Raw genomic sequence first — 19,329 nt, forward strand, 5'->3', positions numbered from 1 at the left:
TTCAGTTAGCAGCAGTAGCGAAGGAATCGCTTGATCGGTTTCAGTTAATAGCCATCGATCGATCACTCGGGTTCGGTAACGCGTAGCCTGTAGTGCAATCGCTCGGGTTCAGTTAGAGCCCAACGCCTCGCTCGGGTTCAGTTAGAGCCAACGCCTCGCACACATGCGCGTACATGTACGAGAGAAACGTGCATCGCTCGGCCCCCGACCTCCCACCGTAACCGGGAACTCCCCGAAATTTTCCTCCCCCTTGCTTCTACCATGGTTTTTTCCGTCATGGACGACCCAAAGAATGTCATGCAGCTGCGTCTCCGGCCCGCGCAGGACGAAAAGCCCATTTTCTGTCATGATTTTTTGTCATAGAAGTAGGAGCCCACCACATCTATGATGATACCGGGTTTTGTCACAATTATCGTCATAGAAGTGTCATATGTATGACAAAAAAATTTCGTTCGGCCCAAAATGTCACGGATGTGTCTTTTTTTTGTAGTGGTAAAAGTTGTCTTGGGTATATCCTGTTCTCGGATCTTCACCTGGTGATATCCTGATCGAAGAACGATCTTGGAGAATACTTTAGCTCCCTGCAGCTAGTCAAACAAATCATTGATCATCGGCAGATGGTATTTGTTCTTGATCGTCACCTCATTCAATGCACGATAATAAACAACCATTCTCAAGGATCCATCCTTCTTCTCAACTAAGAGCACTGGGGCTCCCCACGGTGATGAACTTGGTCGAATATAACCTTTCTCCAATAACTCCTTAATCTGCTTCTTAATCTCCTCCAGGTCATTTGCGGGCATCCGATACGGTCTCTTAGATATTGGTCCGGTGCCAGGCAACAGCTCGATCAAAAACTCTATGTCTCGGTCCGGTGGCAAGCCTGGTAACTCCTCCGGGAATACATCGGGATAATCCTTCACAACTGGCACTTCCTCTTGAACTACTCCCGAGAGTGAATTTACTTGGGTCCTCCTTGGCGCATGCCTAGACACATACTTGATCCTTTTCCCCTCTGGGGTGGTGAGAAGAATTGACTTACAAGCACAGTCGATGTTTCCTCCATACTTTGATAGCCAATCCATGCCTAGTATTATATCCAATCCTTGTGATTCCAAAATAATGAGGTCTGAGGGGAAGACGTGCTTACCTATGGTCAATGGCAACTGACAACACCATCGGCTAGCCATATATTTCGCTCCTGGTGAGCTCAGTAACATGGGTGATGTCGTGGAATTGTCACGGCAGATGTCCTAGTGTCGGATCACGGGTTCCGGCAAAACCCTCAAGGTTCGAACACTGGGGTGCGCATGAAGATTTCCCCCTAACGATCTACACCCTAGCTTTGCTAAGATCTCACGGATTAGCTCGACGAACTCACAACACAAGGGACACAAGATTTATACTGGTTCGGGCCACCGTTGTGGTGTAATACCCTACTCCAGTGTGGTGGTGGTGGATTGCCTCTTGGGCTGATGATGAACAGTACAGGGGAAGAATAGCCTCCTGAGGTTGAGGTGTTCTTGGGCTTGTGTGTGGCTAAGGATCAGATGAGTTGCCTCCTACGGTGGTGGCTAGCCCTATTTATAGAGGCCCTGGTCCTCTTCCCAAATATTGAGCAGGAAGGGAGCCAACAACGACCAATTTGAAAGGGGACAGCTGGTATAGCTTATCCTGACAAAAGCAGTCTTCGCCTGCAAAAGGCTCTGGTGGTGACGCTTCCTTGGGCTCCATGGTGACCTCCGTCTTGCTGTCCTCCTGGTCTTGGTCTCATTGCACTGATATGGAAACCTTTGCTTGATGCCTTGGTACTCCACGCCTGCGCTTGCCTCCTTAGCACCGAAGAGGAAACAAGGACACTGTGCGTGTTGGCGCCTGCCTGGTCTCGATCGTCATGGCTCATGTCACGGGAACCTCGTGAGGTTTGCCTTGCCTTGATCTCTCCACCCCTCGCGAGCCAACTTGGTGAGGTCGCTTCTGAGGAGGTCTTGTGCCGTCCGCCTTGCGAGGCTTGGCCCCTCGCGAGGGTCTTGGATGCCTTGTGGATGAAGATGGGTCGTACAGGCCTGCCTGCAGAGCCACGCCTTGGGCCGCAGGCAGGCAAGTCTGGGGACCCCTGTTCCCAGAACGCCCACAGTAGTCCCTGGGCCCAAGGCGCGCTCGGGCTTGGCTTCGAGGCGAAGCCAAAGGCCTAGTGCAGAGCGCCACAGGCCCCAATAGCCAGCGGCCTTGGTCGACGCGTGGCGGTTGATTGGACGTGGGCGTCTCCACTTCCCCACGCTGCCTCGGCAACTGCCCGACTTGACAGGTCCCTGCGCCATGCAAGAAAGACCATCATTACCTGTGATCGTGGGGGGCGCTGGTTGGCCTTCTCTTGCTATAAATGGGGAGGGGGGCAGAGCCCCCGTCACCCATCTCTTCCCATCCACTTGCTTCTTCCTCCTCTGCTCCACTGCTAGTAGCAACTCCAATGGCGCCGCCGAAGAGGTTCTCTGCTGTAGAAAAGGGGAAGGCCCCTCATGAGGGGCCCGGCTCCCCGGCGCCCAAGCGTGGACGCGGCCATCCCCGCAAGCACGTCGCGATTCCTGCCGAGGCCCCCCATTCCCGGGGTGGCACCGCTGCGCGTGGCCGAGGTCGCTTCGGTCATGGCAGCCCTGTTGATGAAGGGAGACGTGTCGTGGTTGCGCGACCTCCCCGGCCGCGCTTCCACTCAACGGAGGTGCTGCCGGAGTTCGTCGTCTGGTCGGAGAACCCGGCCGGCAACTGGCTTCAGCTCCCGCGCTTCTTTGTCGATGATCTGCCGGCCTCTGGTTCAAGCGGGCTCTGGCTGCAGGCGGACGGTTGCTGCAGCAGGGCTTCTTGGGTCGCGGTCGAGGCCTCCGCCGCGGGCAACATAGCTCTGGCCCGCGGTTGGCAGACGTTCACCCGTGCACGCGGCCTGGGCAGGCGGTGCACCCTTCCTTTTAAGTATGACGGCGATGCGACCCTCTATGTGAGGGTGTTTGGGGAGGATGGCCGCAGCGCCGGGTGCTGCCCTGAGGTGAACGACGTCGAGGAGGTGCTCGGCCTTGGCGGCGGTCGCGACGAGGATGAGGGCGAGCCCGCCCTTGGTGCCGACCGCGTCTCGTCCAGCTACGGCGGATCTTCCTCTGGTGACAGCTCCAGCAGTGGTGGCTATGACCAGCCGCCACGCCGCCGTGCCCGCCTCGAAGGCGGTGGCGGTTCATCTCGTCGCCGCTCCTCCGTGAAGCGCGAGGAGGGGTCTGGCTGAGCTCGGGACGTCGCCAGGAGCCTGCCCTCGTGGACCGCTGTAGGAGTAGGCGCCGCCTTTGTTTTATTCTCCTTTTCCTTTCTGCATCAAAAAGAAACCAGTATGGGTCCTGAAGGGGCGTGTATCAAACTATGATTTCTCAATCGTTGTGCTATGTTTGATGTTCCTGTGCTGTGTTGTTGATTTGTGTAGAGATAACTTAGCTTGGTACGTTCGGGGTAGCCTCTTCTTCATGAGGTAGTTGCTTCCTGGCGCCTTTCGAGGTCTTCCCTGACCTGGCGGGTGCTTAGGAACTGCAAAAAATTGTTTAGGAGGCTCGCCAGGAGGCTTATCGTTCACCCGAGCCTTGACCCAGCGATTCACATCACGGTACCCGTGGGGCACGGATTAGGAGAGGTGCGCCAGCTTGTGGGCTCGAACGAGGGTGCCTCGCGAAAAATAGCAGACGAAGGGCAGAAGAAAGGGAAAATGCTCACGAGGGCGTCTGCCTAGCCCCCTCGCGAGGTATGCAAGAGAGAGAGAGAACAAGTTAAATTGGGGCCGAAAATGGCGGTGAAAGGCGACATGATCAAACAAGCAAGGAACACCAGAAGCAAATTTCAGTTAAAAAGGAGGCGAGCCAACTTCAGAGAGCAAATGAAAAGCTGCGTCCGGCACATAGTCTAGTCTTCAAGTCTTCTCACCAGCGCGGAGCTAAGTGCTGCCACTAAGACGTGGGAGGGAGCCCCCGAGGCCCGAGGGCGGCACTCCTGAGACTCCGGGGCGTGTACAAACCCCACTCGTTATTACGTGAGAGTGTCACGGGCGGCGATTCTTCACAGGCACTGGGCCTTCTTCACAGGCACTAGGCCTTTCTTCATGGGTAGAACTTCCAGAGGTGCTAGATGTTCCAGGCGTTCTGGATGGGTACCCCGTCCTGCGTCTCCAGGCGCGCGGCGCCAGGCCTGGAGACATGGACGACCTTGAACGGGCCCTCCCACATGGGCGAGAGCTTAGGCAGCCCTTCCTAGAGAGGACCCGCCTCAGGACGAGGTCGCCCGCCTCGAGCGTCCTGGAGCGGATGTTGCGGCAATGGTATCGTCGCAGCGCCTGCTAGTACCTTGCCGCCCATAATGCAGCTTCGCGACGACGTTCCTCCCCCAGCACGAGATCCATCCCCCGCGTGGCGTCCTGCTGCATTTCATCGAACACCAGGACCCGTGCGGAGCGATGCTTGACCTCGTGAGGGAGGACCGCTTCTGCTCCATAGACGAGGAAGAACAGGGTCTCGCCCGTTGGCTTGGTGGCGGTGGTGCGGATGGACCACAACACGGACTGGAGCTCGTCGTACCAGCCCCTGCCGCAGGCCTCGAGCTTCTTCTTGAAAGTCCTGGCCTTGAGGCCTCTCAGGACCTCTGCGTTGGCACGTTCGGCCTGACCATTGCTTCTGCGCCACCGAAGCATAGCAGATCTACGTTCCAAGGTTAGCATAGTATGTTTTGAAGAGGTTACTAGTGAACTGCGAGCCATTATCGGTGATGATGCGGTTGGGGACCCCGAAGCAGCTCACGAGACCCCTGATAAACTTGACCGCGGAGCTAGCTGGGATGGTGCGGACGGCTTCCACCTTCGCCCACTTGGTGAACTTGTCAATGGCGACGTAGAGGTAGCGGTAGCCCCCGGGCGCTCGGGGGAACGGGCCCAAGATATCCATCCCCCAGACCGCGAACGGCCATGTGAGTGGGATAGTCTGGAGGCCCTGAGCTGGCTGATGGATCTGCTTGGCGTGGAACTAGCAGGCTTCACAAGACTTCACCAGCTCGGCCGCGTCGTTGAGCGTCGTTGGCCAATAGAATCCGTTGAGTGGTGGCCGCAGTCCCCACCGTGTATGTCGGCTAGCAACTCCTTCCCCTGGTCTCTGGAAATACAACCCAGTGAAATGTCATTCGGTCGCTTCCTGTATAACTCACCGTCCCGGATGCAATATGTCGTGGCCTGCCGGGCCACGTGCTCTGCGTCCTCTTCCTTCTCTGGCAGCGCCCCTTGCATCAGGTATTCCTTGAATTCCTTGGTCCAGCATCCCTCCTGGGGCTTGAGCGCCAAGAGTAGGCGTGCTCCCGAAGTCAGGCCACAGGCTGGGGCTCCTGTGGCAGGCGGTTGCGGGAGTTCTTCCCGAGGCTGAGCTGTCCTTGAAAGCGGTGGTGTCGCTGATGGCTTGAAGAGCCGCTCCTCGAAGACGCCAGGCTCTTGGTGCTACCGCTTGGATGCCCTCCTGGCGATGTCGTCAGCTTCCTTGTTGGTGCCACGGGGCACGTGCTGCAACTCCAGGCCCAGGAACTGCTTCTCCATTTTGCGCACCTCCGCGAGGTATGCCTGCGAGTCGCCCCTCACGGTGAGGGGCTTCACCCCCAGGGCTGCCGCATCTTTCAGGCCAGCTATGAGGCCCTCGTATTCTGTGATGTTGTTGGAAACCTTCTCGCCTTGCTGAAAGCATAGCTGCACGGCGTAGTAGATCTTGGCTTGAGTGGGCGAGATGAGTACTGCTCCAGTCCCTACGCCCTGGTGCGCGAAGGCACCATCGAAATACATGACCCAGCCGTCAGGCGCCTCACTTCCCGGCGAGGTGGACTGGTCCTCGCCTATTTCGAGCGTCGGGGCGTCCGTCCATTCGGCCACAAAATCAGCGAGTGCGGCTCCCTTGATGACTCTGGTAGTGCTGAACTCCAACTGGAATGCTTGCAGCTCGATGTTCCACTCAACAACCCTTCCAGCAGAGTTGGGGCTCCGGAGCACTCTCTCTAATGGGTATGCTGAGACGACCTTGATAGGGTGGCCCTGGAAGTAGTGCCGCAACTTTCGCGAGGCCACCAAGAGCGCGAGCAGGAGCTTCTGAGGCATGGGGTACCGTGCCCTTGCGTCCCGCAACACCGTGTTGACGAAATACACCGGGTGCTCAACAAGGGCTGGTGCTCCAGTGAGGCTTGTGCCTTGCGGAGATTGGGGCGTCTCCTGAGGTAGTGGGGCTCCCGACGCTTGATCGCTTGCCGGGGTCCCAACGGCGTTGTCCTGCCGAGCTTGGTCCTCTATTGATGCCGCTACAGCTCTTGCGGCGCCTTCCTGGTCTTGCGTCACCTCGGCTGGCGGCGTAGCTTGGCAGCCGCGCCTTGGGCCAGATGCTCTTTCCGAACCGCCACCAGAGCTGCGCTGGCGGAGTGCGGGGTGGAGGCAAGATAAAGCACCAGGGGCTCGAGAGGTCGCGGCGCCACCATCACTGGGGGGCTGGTCAGGTATATTTTGAGGTCTTGAAAAGCTCGATCGGCTTCCGGGGTCCATTCGAACGGGCCCTTCTTCATCAGCTTGAAGAAGGGTAGGGCGCGCTCTCCCAGCTTGGAGATGAAGCGCCCCAACGCAGTGACCCAACCCGCCAGCTTCTGCATTTCCTTGAGGGTCTGTGGCGGGCTCATGTCTTCAATGGCCTTGATCTTTTCTGGGTTCACCTCAATCCCTCTGTGGGATACGAGGAAACCCAGGAGCTTGCCGGAAGGGGCACCAAACACGCACTTCTCCGGGTTAAGCCGCAGGTTCACCTGGCGTAGACTTGCGAAGGTCTCCTCCAAATCTTGGATCAGGGTCCTCGCCTCCCGATACTTTACCACGATGTCGTCAATGTAGGCCTCCGCGTTTCTCCCGAGCTGCTGCCCTAAGGTGATGTGCATCAACCGCTAAAAGGTCGCTCCCGCGTTACGCAGTCCGAAAGGCATGCAAGTGTAGCAGTACACCCCACACGGGGTCAGGAAGGCTGTTTTCTCCACATCTTCTACCGCCATCTTGATCTGGTGATACCCTGAGAATGCATCCAGGAAGCACAGCAGGTCGCACTCGGCTGTGGCGTCGATGATTTGGTCGATGCCTGGAAGTGGGAATGGATCTTGGGGGTAGGCCTTGTTGAGGTTGGTGAAGTCGACGCACATTCGCTCCTTCCCGCCTTTCTTCGGCACAACGACAGGGTTTGCCAGCCACTCGGGGTACCGGACCTCGCGAATGGCGCTCGCTGCCTCCAGCTTGCGGGTTTCTTGAACAATGAAGGCCTGCTTCTCCGTGGACTGTCATCTCGCCCGCTGCTTCACAGGGCGTACATTGGGGAATACCCTTAGGTGATGCTGAATCACCTCTCTCGGGACCCCCACCAGCTTCTTGGGCTCCCACGCAAATATCTACTTGTTTGCGCGCAAGAACTTCACCATTGCTTCCTCTTGGCCTGGGTCGAGGTCAGCACCTATGGTAAAGATGGCTCCCGAGGACCCGTCCTTGTCGACCGGCACCTGCTTGGTTTCTGCCTTGTCTTGGGTGAACAACTGCTTCTTGTTGGTTGGTGCGGCTCCCTCGGCCCCGGAGGTGCCCGCGCCGGCGGGCTGTGCCGCCGCGACGGTCTTGTGCGCAAGCTTGAGCGCCACCAGGGCTTCTTTGGCATCCCCCTTAATGGTGAGGACGCCTTTGCTTCCAGGCATCTTCATGAGGTTGTAGGCCGGGTGGGTTGCTGCCATGAACTGGGCCAGAGCTGGGTACCCGAGGATGGCGTTGTACGGGAGGCCGATGCGGGCGATGTCGAAATCGACCAGCTCGGTGCGGTAGTTGCCGCGCGTGCCGAAGGTGATGGGGAGGCGGATCTGCCCCAGGGAGTGGGCGGTGCCTCCGCCAACTCCTGAGAAAGGCTTGCTGAGGCTGAGCCGCTCGAGCGGTACGTGAAGAAGGCCGAAGGCCTCCATGGAGAACACGTTGAGACCGGCGCCGCCGTCGATGAGGGTTTTCGTGACAGCCACGTTGCAGACGGTGGGCGTGCAGAGCATCGGGAGCATGCCCGAGCTAGCGGTGGTGACGGGGTGGTCTTCTGAGTCGAAGGTGAGGTCGGCTTCGGGGGCAGCCCAGCCCGGCGGAGCCCCCGAGCGCCTGGAAGCGGCTCCGATCTAGCGAAGGAATGGCTTGATATGGCGATCTGAGGGCGGTGCTTGAGAGCCGCCTAGCAAGGCCGCGACTGCGTGGTGCGCCGGAGCCACGTAGCGCGCGGTGAAGAGGCCGCGCAGCTCCTCACAAGATGCCACCATGGATCCGGGGAGGTTGAGCAGCCAGGCGCGTGGCTCGCCAGCGAGGGCCATGGGAAGCTAGTTGGCCATGACCTTGTCGTCGCCTCCGGCCTCGAGGACGGCCTCCTCGTATGCCGTCAGGAAAGCCGACGGGTCCGCCTCACTGTCGTAGCGCGGCGACATCTTGGGCTTGAACTTGGGTGGACACTGCACCTGCCGCAGGGCGGGGCCAGGGCTCGGAGCCCCCTGGCCCTGCTGTCGGCGTCCGCCGTCGGAGCCAGGAGCGAGACGTCTGCCACGAGGGCGGAGCACGGCGGTAGCGGAGCGCAAATCGATGGAAGGAAGGCTACGGCGCACCCCTACCTAGCGCGCCAAATGTCGGATCACGGGTTCCGGCAAAACCCTCAAGGTTCGAACACTGGGGTGCGCACGAAGATTCCCCCTACTGATCTACAACCTGGCTTTGCTAAGATCTCACGGATTAGCTCGACGAACTCGCAACACAAGGGACACAAGATTTATACTGGTTCGGGCCACCGTTGTGGTGTAATACCCTACTCCAGTGTGGTGGTGGTGGATTGCCTCTTGGGCTGATGATGAACAGTACAAGGGGAAGAACAGCTCCTGAGGTTGATGTGTTCTTGTGCTTGTGTGTGGCTAAAGATCAGATGAGTTGCCTCCTATGATGGTGGCTAGCCCTATTTATAGAGGCCCTGGTCCTCTACCCAAATATTGAGCGGGAAGGGAGCAAACAACGGCCAATTTGAAAGGGGACAGCTGGTACAGCTTATCCTGACAAAAGCAGTCTTCGCCTGCAAAAGGCTCTGGTGGTCACGCTTCCTTGGGCTCCATCGTAACCTCCGTCTTGCTGTCCTCCCGGTCTTGGTCTCGTTGCACTGATATGGAAACCTTTGCTTGATGCCTCGATACTCCACGCCTGCGCTTGCCTCCTTAGCACCGAAGAGGAAACAAGGACACTGTGCGCGCTGGCGCCCGCCTGATCTCGATCGTCATGGCTCACGTCACGGGAACCTCGCGAGGTTTTCCTTGCCTTCATCTCTCCGCCCCCCGCGAGCCAACCTGGTGAGGTCGCTTCTGAGGAGGTCTTTTGTCGTCCGCCCCGCGAGGCTTGGCCCCTCGTGAGGGTCTTGGCCGGATGCCTTGTGGATGAAGATGGGCCGTACAGGCCTGCCCGCAGAGCCACGCCATGGGCCGCAGGCAGGCAAGTCTGGGGACCTCGTTCCCAGAATGCCGACACCTAGTGAGAGGACTTAGTCGTGAGGCCAACTGAAAGTACAATAATGCCCTTAATCATGTTTTGATGATGATGACAACATGCATATATGGGACTAATCATCTTTATCAAGTATATCTCAGGATTATGTCTCAAAGGCCGTGTGTGGATCATGACTAGGGACAAAAGCATATAACTCAAGATCGGAGATACAAGACATTAGCCTGGCTTTGTTTACTGTTTGTCTTTGAGTATAGGGATCCTGCACTATTAAGAGGGGATCGTTGGGTCTAGTGAAAGATTTGCTCAAACACACCAACTCCAGTTTTCTCTGGATGTCCGGTACTCTACGGACGTCCGATCACTCTCAGCTGTCCAGACGTCCGGCTCTCTACGGTCGTCCGGTGATTCTCTTACAGAACTATATCTACGGATTTCCGAGCCCCTCCGGGCGTCCGGTGTTTCTTCAACAGAACTATATTTACGGATATCCGGGCCTCTCCGCACGTCCGGTCTCTGGATGTCCGGCCCGTCTCAGACGTCCAGTTGTTGTGTACTGGTTCGTGGCTTAATGAATTCCCAGTGGCCGGACGACCGATGGATGTCGGACGTCCGGACTCATTTGTGCCACCGGACGACCGGTCCCGTCCGGACGTCCAACCTCCTAAGTGCACTTAAGTGGCTCAAACGGTTACTTTCTCCACACCCACTATATATAGCCTTCACTCTCCCTCGAGAGGAGGTTGACCATTCACTTTGAGCTTGCCAAGAACACTTTTTTACTCTCTCTCTCAATCCTCTCCACCAAATCCTGGATCCCCAAGTGATTTGGGAACATTTGAGAGAAGCTGTCCGATCAAGTGATAGATCCACTCCTTCCCCTTCTTTGCACCCAAGGAATTCGTGATTTGAGCAAGTCTTGAGCTTTTCCCATCGTTCTTGTTACTCTTGGAGGTTGGAGACTCCTAGGCGGTAGGAGTCTTTTGGTGAGGAATCGACGTTTGTGATTACCCCCGGAAAAGTTTGTGAGGGTTTGGAGACCACCCCAAGGTCTACCACTAGTGGTTGAGAAACGCCTCCGTGGTGTTGTCCCAAAGGGAGAATAGGGTGAGCCTTCGTGGTGTTGGTGTGCCTTCGTGGTAACATCCACCTCTCTAACGGTGACGTAGCTTCCCTCCAAGGAAGTGAACATCGACGTACATCCTCGTATCTCGGAGTTGCAGTTATTCCTAACCCTAACTCCCTACTTGTGGTTACTTGTCTCTTAGCACTTACTTTTATCATATTGTGCTTGTTTACTTACATAGTTGTGTTACTTGCTTATCTTGCTTAGCACTTAGTAGTACACTTGCAATTGTTAGGATCACCGTCATATTCCGCATTAGTGCCTAAAATTGCTAAGTAATAATTAAAATTTGTAATTGTACCTATTCAACCCCCTCTAGGTCCATCTCGATCCTTTCAATTGGTATCAGAGCCTCGTGCACTATTCTTGTGGCTTAACCGCCCTAGAGCGAGATGAACCCCGATGGGACTCCCCGTGTTGCAGATCCGAAGGATAAAGGCGAGGCTTCTTCTGAAGTCAAATCCTTTACTTCTGAGGATCTGGAACGGGCCCTTGCTAAGCAAAAAGAGGAGCATGATGCTTCTGTCGAGGCCTTGGTCCAAATGAGGATAGCCACATTGTCCACGGTGCTTGCACCACTTTCGGGTGGTGCGGCTTCGAGGCCAACTGTGCCTACTCCGTCACTTGGTCAACAACCTCCTAGCGATGAACACTCTAGTGTTCCTTGGCTTTATGCAAGACCCCAAGTTGAGAAACCAAAGTATAACCCTCAAGGCAAACCTCCTTTACTTGATGCCACTTCCGATTTTGCTTTGTGGAGAGTTGCTATGCAGGATCATCTTCGATATGGAAACAATGAGATGCTAGAGATCTTGGAGTATGGTTACCATGTCGTTGATCCAAAGAATCCTACACCAAGAGAAATTTATGACAAGAATCTCAATGACACTGCAATCATGTGTATAAGGAGAGGTATGGTTGAAAAGCAAAGGAGACCTTTCATACACATCACAAGTGCCAAGGAACTATGGGAAAGTATTATAAGATCCAAGACCGGTACCTCCACCCTCCGCAGTGCTCAATATGAAATTGCCAAGGGGAAATTGCAAAACTTTTGTATGGAGAAAGGTGAAACTCCAAATCAACTCCTTGAGCGTCTCATGACTCTCACCGCTGATATTGAATCGTGTGACTGTGACAAGACACAAGATGGATTCAACATGACTAAGCGATTCCTTTTGGACAAGTTGCTCCATGCTCTTGCTCCATATCACCATCAAATGGTATGGGACATAAGACAACACCATGCCTTCAAGAAAATGACTACAAATGACATCATATCCACTTTCCAACTATTTGAAGAGTCAAACGCAAATGCTACAAAACATCTTGCCATGCATGGTACTCCATCATCAAAGATCAATCTTGCATTGAAGGCTGATATGTCTCCAACGTATCTATAATTTATGAAGTATTCATGCTATTATATTATCCATCTTGGATGTTTATTGGGCTTTACTATGCACTTTTAGATTACTTTTGGGACTAACCTATGGACCCAGAGCCTAGTGCCAGTTTCTGTTTTTTCCCTTGCTTTAGTGTTTCGCGAAAAAGGAATATCAAACGGAGTCGAAACGGAATGAAACCTTCTGGAGAAGTTATTTTTGGAAAGAAAGCAACCCGAGAGACTTGGAGTCCACGTCAAGAAAGCAACGAGGAAGGCATGAGGTAGGGGGGCGCGCCCACCCCCTTGGGCGCGCCCTCCACCCTTGTGGGCCCCTCATGGCTCCCCTGACGTATTTCTTCCACCTATATAAATCCATATACCCTAAAACGATCGGGGAACAGAATAGATCGGGAGTTCCGCCGCCGCAAGCCTCTGTAGCCACCAAAAACCAATCGGGACCCTGTTCCGGCACTCTGCCGGAGGGGGGATCCCTCACCGGTGGCCATCTTCATCATCCCGGCGCTCTCCATGACGAGGAGGGAGTAGTTCACCCTCGGGGCTGAGGGTATGTACCAGTAGCTATGTGTTTGATCTCTCTCTCTCTCTCTCTCTCTCTCTCTCTCTCTCGTGTTCTTGAGGTGATACGATCTTGATGTATCGCGAGCTTTGCTACTATAGTTGGATCTTATGATGCTTCTCCCCCTCTACTCTCTTGTAATGGATTGAGTTTCCCCTTTGAAGTTATCTTATCGGATTGAGTCTTTTAATGATTTGAGAACACTTGCTGTATGTCTTGCCGTGCGTATCTGTGGTGACAATGGGATATCACGTGATTCACTTGATGTATGTTTTGGTGATCAACTTGCGGGTTCCGCCCATGAACCTATGCATAGGGGTTGGCACACGTTTTCGTCTTGACTCTCCGGTAGAAACTTTGGGGCACTCTTTGAAGTACTTTGTTGGATTGAATAGATGAATCTGAGATTGTGTGATGCATATCGTATAATCATACCCACGGATACTTGAGGTGACATTGGAGTATCTAGGTGACATTAGGGTTTTGGTTGATTTGTATCTTAAGGTGTTATTCTAGTACGAACTCTAGGGCTGTTTGTGACACTTATAGGAATAGCCCAATGGATTGATTGGAGAGAATAACTTTGAGGTGGTTTCGTACCCTACCATAATCTCTTCGTTTGTTCTCCGCTATTAGTGACTTTGGAGTGACTCTTTGTTGCATGTTGAGGGATATTTATATAATCCAATTATGTTATTATTGTTGAGAGAACTTGCACTAGTGAAAGTATGAACCCTAGGCCTTGTTTCCTAGCATTGCAATACCGTTTACGCTCACTTTTACCGCTTGCTACCTTGCTATTTTTATATTTTCAGATTACAAAAACCTATATCTACCATCCATATTGCACTTGTATCACCATCTCTTCGCCGAACTAGTGCACATATACAATTTACCATTGTATTGGGTGTGTTGGGGACACAAGAGACTCTTTGTTATTTGGTTGCAGGGTTGTTTGAGAGAGACCATCTTCATCCTACGCCTCTCACGGATTGATAAACCTTAGGTCATCCACTTGAGGGAAATTTTCTACTGTCCTACAAACCTCTGCACTTGGAGGCCCAACAACGTCTACAAGAAGAAGGTTGCGTAGTAGACATCAAGGGCCAAGCATGTATGTGAATATGAGCAAAGTGAAGAAGAAGATGATGATGATGAAGAAGAATATGGTGATGAGGTCGAATCCGATGAGGGCCCTTCATATGAAGACATGGCTCTCTTTGTGAAGAAGTTTAGCGCGGGAAAATTCAAGGGAAGATTTCAAAAGAAGAAAGTAAGAAAATGCTACAACTGTGAAGAAACCAACCACTTCTCCAACGAGTGCCCTTATGAGAAGAGAGAAGAGAAACCAAGGTTTCCCAAGACCTTTCCCAAGAAGAAGTTGCCAAATCGTTTGAACTCCAATCTCAAGAAGAGAGATGGGAAAGCAATGGTTGCTTAAGAAGAATCCGATCCGGATGATGTTAGTGGTGTTGCTGGAGTTGCTCAAGATTCTCAAAACACATTGAGGCTAGTCAACAAGAGTGGTGAAGTTGTCACCTACAACTACATGAAGGATTACAAGGGCAACGCTCACAAGTGCCTCATGGCGAAGGCCGTAGTAGAAGATGGAGAGGACCAGCACTCTCCTGACAAGGTCAAGGTAACCCCACGATCAAACCCTTCTCTTTTCACTCCTCCTACTCCTAGTGACGAGTATCTTGATGCGGAGGATAGTTATGAGGATGATGATATAAATGATCCTATGCTTGCTAAACTAAATAAGTTCATGTGCTCCCTTAAAGGAAAGAAACTCACTATGTTTCATATGCTTATGGAGATGGTGAGTAAGCACACCATCTCCATTAAGGAACTCGAAACCCGTCACCGAGGAAAAGGATAAATATGAAATCCTTGAGCGGAAAGTCCAATATGAGGAAGCACGCAATGATGAACTATGCTTAAAAATTGGTGCAAACATTGATGTTCATACTAGAGATCTTGCCTCCTTGAAAAGGCTACTGACTCTTGCGAAGAGTTGATGAATGATAAAAGTAAGCTTGTGAAGTCTAATGCTTCTACAAGGATTGTGAGATCCTATCCGTGTCTCTCAAGACTAAGGAAGAAGAGATCACCCTTCTTACAAAGAGTTTTGAGACACTCAAGCTTACTTATCTTGAAACTCTAGCCAAAGCTTACTCTTCTCCTATTATCAATGTTGATGCTTGTACTACTAACTCTAGTAGTGATCTAGCATCTATTCTTGAGGAGAATCGTTTTCTTAAGGCTCAAATCGAGAAAGGGCTCATGACATGTGCTCAAGGGCAAAAGAACCTTAATGAGGTGTTGAGGCAACACAATGAGGTGTTTGCCAAAGAGGGACTCGAGTTTGACCCAAGCACAAGCAAGAAGTAGACGTCCTCTCAAAAGTGCACCACACCTCTAAAATAAACTTTTGTACGAGAATGGCACAAGGAGAAAGGTAAGGTTGTTAGTGGGAAGGCCACAAGGGGCATGCCTACTCTCAACAAGCTAAAAGTGTTCATGCCTCCATCCTATGTACTTCGTAAGACTAAGGATGGAGAAGTTTTTGCTAAGTTTATTGGTCCTCGAAATGCATTTTGGTTTTATGCTATTTGGGTCCCTAAGACCCTTGGTGACTAACCTAAGAGGTCCCATTGCAAAATGGGTGCCTCTAACCAAGCCATAATTGTGTGTAGGTTGCCTTCTCCGGTGGAGTAAAATGGGTGATTGACAGTGGATGTACCAATCATATGATCGGGATAGCAAGTTGCTCTACGATTTCATGGAAGCTATTCAACCATTTATGAGCATTATGTTTGGTGGAGGTTCAAAAGGACAGGTACTCGGGTTGGGCAAGGTGGCCATCACAAATGACATGTCTCTTGCAAATGTCATGCTTGTCCAATGCCTCAAATACCATTTGCTTTCTGTTCGCCAATTGGCTTCTGTTGGTTATGATACACTCTTTGGACTAACGGATGTGAAAGTCTTTAAGAGAGATACTCTCGAAGTGGCCTTTGTTGGAGAGTTGGATGGCAACCTTTACATGGTTGATTTCTCGAAAGAGAGCACATTCCATGCAACTTGTCTAATGGCCAAGGCCGACAAGGGGTGGCTATGGCATCGCCGGCTAGCCCATGTTGGCATGAGAAATCTTCAAGATCTCTTAAAGGGTAATCACATCCTTGGACAAACAAATGTCTCTTTTGAGAAAGATCGTGTGTGTAGTGCATGCATAGCCGGGAAGCAACATCAATCAAAGCACCCACCCAAGAATATTGTGTCTACTTCAAGGCCTTTGGAGCTCCTTCATGTGGATCTCTTTGGGCCTCCTTCATGTGATAGTCTTGGTGGGAAAAAGTATGGACTTGTCATTGTGGATGATTACTCAAGGTATACATGGGTCTTCTTCCTCAAGTCCAAGGACGAGATGAAGATCACTTTCATTGATTTTGCCAAGCAAGCACAACGCAATTTTGACAAAGAAATTCTGGCAATAAGAAGTGATAATGGATCTGAGTTCAAGAACTACACCTTGGAAGAGTTCCTTAGTGATGAAGGGATTGAGCATCAATATTCAGCTCCATACACCCCCAACAAAATGGTGTAGCAGAAAGGAAGAACCGCACACTTGTGGAGATGGCAAGGTCCATGTTGGATGAATACAAGTCGCCACATAGTTTTTGGGCCGAGGCCGTGAACACTGCATGTCATGCATCAAACCGGCTCTTCCTCCGCACGATATTGGAAAAGACTCCATATGAGCTCCTATCCGGGAACAAGCCAAATGTCAAGTACTTTTGTGTATTTGGGTGCAAATATTTCATCCCCAACAAAAGAGAGTGGTTAGGAAATTTTCAATCTAAAACCATTGAGGGCATATTTGTTGGCTATGGATCAAACTCTCATGCCTATAGAGTCTACAACAAATCCAATGGATGTGTTGTAGAAAATTGTGACGTGGTGTTTGATGAGTTTAATGGCTCCCATGGGGAGCAAGTTGATCTAAGTGATGTAGGTGAAGAAGATTCTTCTCAAGATATCTTGACGATGGGTGTTGGTGCACTTCTTCCAATGGAACAAGAACCTCATGATGATGAAGAAGAAGATGGAAGTCTCACACATCATCAAACTACTTCAACACCCATACCACCACAAGCCCCTATTACTCAACCAATGCCTGTAGTCCAAGTACAAGATGATGATCAAGTTCCTCTTCATGACAATCATCAAGAACAAGATCATCCTCAAGGGCAAGAACAAGAAAGTGCAATCATTGACAATGAACAACAACAAATGCAAGAAGAAGAAAAAGATTTTCCACCACACATTAATGATCCATATGTTGAGGACGTGGATGATGGACATGAAGTTGAACCTCGCGAAACCTTAACCTCCATCATGCCTCGAGTGGCCGGTCATGTTGATGTTGATAAAATCCTCACCGGCATATCGGAAGGTAGAGTCACTCATAAAAAATTGACAAACTTTTGTGCTCACTTCTCGTTTGTGTCTAGTGTTGAGCCTCTCAAGGTACAAGATGTGTTGATGGACAACGATTGGCTCATTGCTATGCAAGAAGAGTTGAATAGCTTTGAGCGCAATCAAGTGTGGTCATTAGTCCAGAGGCCAACTAGGGAACACAACGTCATTGGAACAAAGTGGATTTTCAAGAACAAGCAAGATGAGAATGGTGTAATCATCCGCAACAGGGCAAGGTTAGTGGCACAAGGATACTCACAAGTTGAAGGTTTGGACTTTGGTGAGACCTTTGCCCCTGTTGCCCGTCTTGAATCCATTCGCATCTTACTTGCTTATGCTGCTTTCAATGGCTTTACATTACATCAAATGGATGTGAAGAGTGCTTTCCTTAACGGTCCTCTACAAGAAGAAGTATATGTATCACAGCCACCTGGGTTCGTTGATCCCGATCACAAAGACTATGTGTATAAACTTCATAAGGCTTTGTATGGCCTCAAACAAGCACCTCGTGCTTGGTATGATCATCTTAAGAAGTTTTTACTCGATGATGGTTTTCTGAGAGGGGTGATCGATCCCACTCTTTTTACTAAGAGGGACAAAGGTGATTTGATCTTATGCCAAATCTATGTAGATGATATCATTTTTGGTTCTCCTAACATTCATTTGTGCAAGAAGTTTGCGGCTTCAATGACCAAGAATTTTGAAATGTCACTCAATGCGGATTTGAAGTTCTTCCTCGGATTTCAGATTCAAAAATTTCAGAATTTTCTTGTCTCAAGCAAAATACCTCAAGGATATCCTAGCAAAATTTGGCATGTCTGATGCTAGCCCATGTAAGACACCCATGCCAACCAGAATTGTACTCACTGAAGACACAAACGGTATCCCCTTCGACCCATCTAAATACCGCTCTATGATTGGTTCATTGCTTTATCTTTGTGCATCTAGACCAAACATCATGTTTAGTGTATGCATGTGTGCTAGATTTCAAGCTTCCCCTAGGGAAAGTCATCATAAGGCGGTTAAGCATATTCTTAGATACCTTGTTCACACCCCAAAGTTGGGCCTATGGTACCCCAAGGATGCTAAGTTTGATCTCATTGGGTACACGGATGCGGATTGGGCTGGAGAGAAAGTGGATCGTAAGTCCACCTTCGGTGCATGTCAATTTCTTGGACGCTCCTTGGTAAGTTGGTCCTCGAAGAAACAAAATTGTGTTGCCCTCTCCAGCGCCGAAGCTGAATACATTGCAACCGCCAGTTGTGCAACTCAATTACTATGGATGAGGCAAACTTTGAAGGATTACGGTATCACCTATAGACATGTGCCTCTTCTATGTGATAATGAAAGTGCCATCAATATTGCTGAGAACCCCAAAGATCATACCCGCACCAAGCACATTGACATTAGGTACCACTTCTTGAGAGATCATGTGGAGAAAGGTGATATTAACATTGCTCATGTTGGCACAGACATGCAACTTGTAGATATTTTCACCAAGCCATTGGATGAAGCAAGGTTTTGTCAACTTAGGCGTGAACTTGGTATCTTGGAGCTTGACAGTGTTATGTGAAATCTAGTACCCATTCATGCATAAACTTAATGTCTTGACTTGATGTAGGCATGTATTTAGGGGGAGCCACTCAACTCATGAGTTGTCTCACCCTATACAATGCATAAATAAAACCAACACTCTCAAAGCCACCATGTTATTCTAACTATGGTGCTTTAACATGATGGAGTAGTGAGTATGCACCCAAAGTTCAAATTTTTGCGGTGCCATGTCACATATACTCAAACATGGGTTTGATCTGTGTGATCTAGTGTTGTTATTGTTGTTTCTAGCCTAGAATACTCACTTCATGACACTAGGCTATTTCTTCTTACTACATACTGAAAAATCATCGTTGGTACCCTTACTCATGGGTTAGATCATCATTGTCATCATCTCCTCTCTTTGTCACTGGCAAAAATACTTCTACTGTCTGTTTCAAACAAATTTCTGGTTGTCGGTCGTCCGGTGTATCCGGACGACCGTAAAATACCTTCGGTTGCCTTACTCGGGACGTCCGTAGGACTCCGATCGTCCAGGATCCGGTCGTCTGTGGGATTCCGGTCGACCGTAAAAAGCTCTATGTTCCACTCAGTCCGGACGTCCGTAGAACCCCGGTCGTCCGTAAAAAGCCTTC

Source organism: Triticum aestivum, chromosome 2D, assembly GCF_018294505.1.
Source record: "Triticum aestivum cultivar Chinese Spring chromosome 2D, IWGSC CS RefSeq v2.1, whole genome shotgun sequence".
Taxonomy (NCBI): domain Eukaryota; kingdom Viridiplantae; phylum Streptophyta; class Magnoliopsida; order Poales; family Poaceae; genus Triticum; species Triticum aestivum.